Below are 4747 nucleotides of genomic sequence, written 5' to 3'. Positions count from 1 at the left end.
TAGTCTACCCAAGGTGCATTTGAGAAACAAAACAACCCCAGAGCCACTGAGAGGTCTAACGAGAGAACAGGAGAAGGATGGAGAGAACAATGAATGAGAGCGAGAGAAAGAGAGAGAGAGAGAGAGAGAGAGAGAGAGAGGTGCAGTGTGTCTCTGGCGTCTAGGCTGCTGCTGCTGCTGAGATTCAACACAGTCAGCGTCTCTTCGGCTCAGCTTACCTACCCACCTACCCAGAGTGGGAGAGCAACACACACACACACACACACACACACACACACACACACACATACACACAATAAACAGAGTCCAGACAAACACACTGCACGTATAGTCTGGAAGCCATGTAGACCAGATGATAGATTCCACATGCTTTTAAAGAGTGATGATGACTTTAGTCTCATCCTCCTGCACCTGTTGTTCGCTTTCAGCACTCATCGCGAGAGTAGGCTGTGTCGATGATCAAAAAATAAGAGAATCAAAATGTTAGCTCTAAGTACAGGGGATGCAAAGGGGATTGAGAAGTAGAAATATTTTTATTTTGAATATTTGCACAGTGTATTATAGTTTCTACATCATATAGGCCTATTGGTGCCAAGCCTACCTTCTAGCTTCCAGAAACCCGCCTCCTTCCAGACAAGTAGGTGTGTAGCCGCGGAGGTTTGGCGCGCCTTGTAGGCCTATTCCTGAGGGGCATGTTTAGATTTAAAAAGTTGTCACCCCGCGCAAAATAAAATCGACATTTTTGATAAATCACCCGTGTGCTATTAACGCTCACGGGGTATTAATAATTATTACTCTTGATCTGGTGATTGAGTTAGTGACCCGGGGCCAGAATCCCCACTACGGGGGCCGCGGCTCCGTGCCGGTCCCCACCCGACGCGCCCAGGAAAGCAATTTGGCACCGGCGCGCGCTGCTGCGACCCCTGGCGCGCCTCCACCGGCTCCGCACTGTCACACACACACACCCGCACTGACACGCGGCGTGCTGAGTAGACAAATTCAAACATGCTATCACAGGAGAAAATATGCCCAAACAGCAAATCCAACCTTGTCCCGTGCTTTGAAAATACAGTAATAAACAAACCTACCAGCAAACAAACAAACAAATAAATGAGACCGGTGGGATGATGTGCTGATCTGTACACGGGGAGATGCCACGCGCGGGCTGCGCTGTGTGATTCAGGGGAAATAGGCTACATTTACCTGAAAGTGGGAATTAAAGCCGTTTAAAACCCGTCGGCCTCTCTGGGGAGAAAATAAAAACCTCTAAATGAACCGCATCTATCCTCCGTTGAAGTTATTCAAGCAGTGCAACTGTTATCAAAGTAATTTGCATGGGCATGAATAACTGAACAATGCACCATTCCTATGATTGTGATATTATGTTACATTATAAGGCTACATTTTACTGTATTGCAGCCTATAACTGCTGTGATTGTTTTCCTACTTTTTTTTTTTTCTACCTATATGCTTAGTATTTGGACTGATTGTTTCTTGCAGTGTCTTCACTTAGTAGATGATGTTTATTTTATTTTATTTTATTTCCCGTTGACAGTGGTCACAAGGCGATTTACTGAGTCAACCTTTTAACAAGGATGAAGTTCTTGCTGAATACCCCAAACCACCATTATCACTTCCCTACATGTTTCACTTCCCCTCTGTGTGTGTGTGTGTGTGTGTGTGTGATTCAGCAATTTTGTCCTAGTCGACCATGCATGCACGGCTGTATAGTCATTATTTCTTAAACTCCATTCATATTCATTATGTCTAAGGTCATGCAGGCCTTCCTGCTGTGATAATAGTAGCTGGTTTGTGGCTTTGGTGTGTCGACAGAGGGCTGAGACACACACACACACACACACACACACACACACACACACACACACACTTATGAGTGCGCACACACACAGTGTTGACCAAATGAATATGTGGAGTAATGCAGTGGAGGACTGTCCTTAGTGGCAGTGGAGGGTCAATCGACAATCAATTATTCCACTCAGCCTGGCCTGCAGCCACACCACAGTCTCTATACTCCCTGCACCAGACACACACTCTCTCTCTCTCTCTCTCTCTCTCTCTCTCTCTCTCTCTCTGTCTCACATACACACACACACACACACTCACACATACACATACACATACACAATCAAAGATACTGTACATTCTTATGCCTTCTCAGTCACTTTCAGACATATAATGTGTGTGTGCACGTGCTCGCATTTGTGTGTGTCTCTGTGTGTGTGTGTGTGTGTGTGTGTGTCCCTCCTACAGCACACGCTCACCCAGGACAGAACCACCATGGCCGATGTCCATCAGTCCACGTCTTGTGCCAATATTATACAGAGGCCGCAAGTCTGACTGGATGAAAAACAATGCCATGAAAACAGATAATATATACTTTCCCCCGACTGCAGGTCTGAGGCGCCGCCATCGTTCATCTGTGTCTTTATGTAGGCCAGCACAAAAGTTTCCTAGTGTAGGGTGAAAACGCACTAAGGGAGGACGGCCATTGTTACTAATCAGTGAAGGGAGAGGAGTCGTAAATGCATGCATAGGGACAGATTTACATTACATTAGATCTGAGATACTGAGGATTACCACTGAACTTTAAAACAGCCACTGGTCACTCAGGCAGATCACCACTCTGCTAATTCTCCCTCTCTCAGTCTGTCATCCACTCTTCACCAGGAGTTGTGAATATGAGTTGTGATATGTGAATGTCACATTACATGGAGCTGAATCAGATTTTGTACACACATCACACGTAGCGAGAGCTGTTTTTCTCGCTGTCTGCTTCCTACGCAGGCCTGAGGGGGGATCCTCTGCTTTTGCATGGTGCCAAACGGAGTCACACAAATGACAGAGTGCTGCTAGTAGCACATTGGCCAGTGTCATGCACCCTGTCACCGCGTGCGCCCGCAAAATGCCACGCACGCACTCGTGGTGGCAACGACGGTGGAGCGGCAGAGCCGAAGTGACTGAGGCGTCACTGAGCCTGACACACACACCCAAAGACACTCGGAGCCCGGACCCAGAGGCGCACACACACTGTCCTGACTGATGCACATCTAGAAGGGTGCTCCACCCCATACAGGGAGACAATATGTGTGTCTATGTAATGTCTCTTGACTGGGTTTTGTCATGGTGCGTTACATGCAGGAGTGCATGAAGTATAGCTGAGTTCTACATTATGGAAGTTTGGAATAAGTGGCTCCTAAAAGTTTTTCTCAATTAAATTAGGGGAAAGAGACTCAAAGAAAGACTATGCTTCTTGAATAAATTAAACTGCAGTGTGTGTGTGTGTGTGTGTGTGTGTGTGTGTTTGAGAGAGACTGTGAGAGTAACCGGAACACAGGCAGCGGTACAACGTCCCGTTTCAACTCCGATGCAACTTAAACTGGGGTAAACTCAAAAGATTCTGCCTTATAAAACCGTGTCCTCATTTAGCCTGTTTAATACTTAGCAGAGGATCATTCTCTGGGAAGAAAAGATGAGGAGAAATAAACAGAATGAAGAAGTGTTGTGGTGAAAGAGTGCAGACTCAGCTGTGCCGCTGGCATATAGAGGAGACAGAGACAGAGTGCTGAAATTGTCATGGCAGCCCTCGCTTGGTGACAGAGGGGTGTGTGTGTGTGTGTGTGTGTGTGTGTGTGTGCCGTCAGTGGGCGAGCAAAGGAGGGGAAGGAAAGAGGGAATGAAGAAGCAAAGGAGGTAGAGAGAGAAATTGAAAAGAGTTAGTGAAAGAGAGGAGGTACTTGTCTGACATGTTGCCTTTTCATTTAGAGGTATTTTTTGTGGTGAGAGATGTTGGCAGTTTGGGGCCAGCTATTCTATTCTTTCCCTCTCTCTCAGTCTTTTCTCTAGCTGATTATGTTCTCTACCTCGGCTGTTGTTATTGTGGTAGTTGTTGCTGCTGTTGTCACTGTCCTTATTGTTTTGTTTTGGTTCACTATTTTTTAGAGACCACCCCGATCACCTCAGGGAAACAAACCAGCTGTAACTGTATGGTTGAGGATACTCTTTCATCTTCCTTTTTTTTATTAGCCTTGAAATCTGAGAGCCAAACACTTCTATCCGCTCCATATCCCCCATAGATTGACCAAGACTCACCTTCTTTTTAATCCCATCTGCATTCCCTTAATATCCCAAACAGAGACACGCACTCAAGAGACTTGCAGGCTCATGCAGTCTGTCCTCACAGAATTCAGCTTCAGTGGTAGCGCCCCCCGAACCCCTGACCGCTCCCCATCAACCCTGAAAACTTGAAACACAAAGTCCGCCTGCCTCTAGAGGAGGGATAGACAACCATGTGCCATGGAGGGAAGAGAGTCTGCAGGTTTTCACTCCAGCCAAACACTACAGCAGTTAATTTCACTGATTAGCACACCTTCAACCAGAGAGGAGGCACTAATCAGGGAAATCACCTGGTATCGTGTTTGTTTGGAATGAAAACCTGCAGACTCTCAGCCCTCATGCCAATCCCCGCTCTAGACAATCACCATCTCTCATTCTTACACTTGCCCTCTCCCAGCACCTCTTATTTAATTGCATTTGCCTCGCGCCCCTCCTCGCTCCACCACTTGCTCTTCTAATTCTCTGTGGTGTAGAACAGCAACCAAGCATGGTGACATTCACACGCAATCAGTCAGACAAGCGGTTTGACACAGCCCCCCTCCCTCCCTCCCCCAGGTCTCTTCCAGGGCCGGTCAGATAGGCCTGCATGAATAAGTCATCTTCCACAGTCCAC

Source organism: Centroberyx gerrardi, chromosome 9, assembly GCF_048128805.1.
Source record: "Centroberyx gerrardi isolate f3 chromosome 9, fCenGer3.hap1.cur.20231027, whole genome shotgun sequence".
Taxonomy (NCBI): domain Eukaryota; kingdom Metazoa; phylum Chordata; class Actinopteri; order Beryciformes; family Berycidae; genus Centroberyx; species Centroberyx gerrardi.
This window is presented reverse-complemented; position numbering follows the sequence as displayed.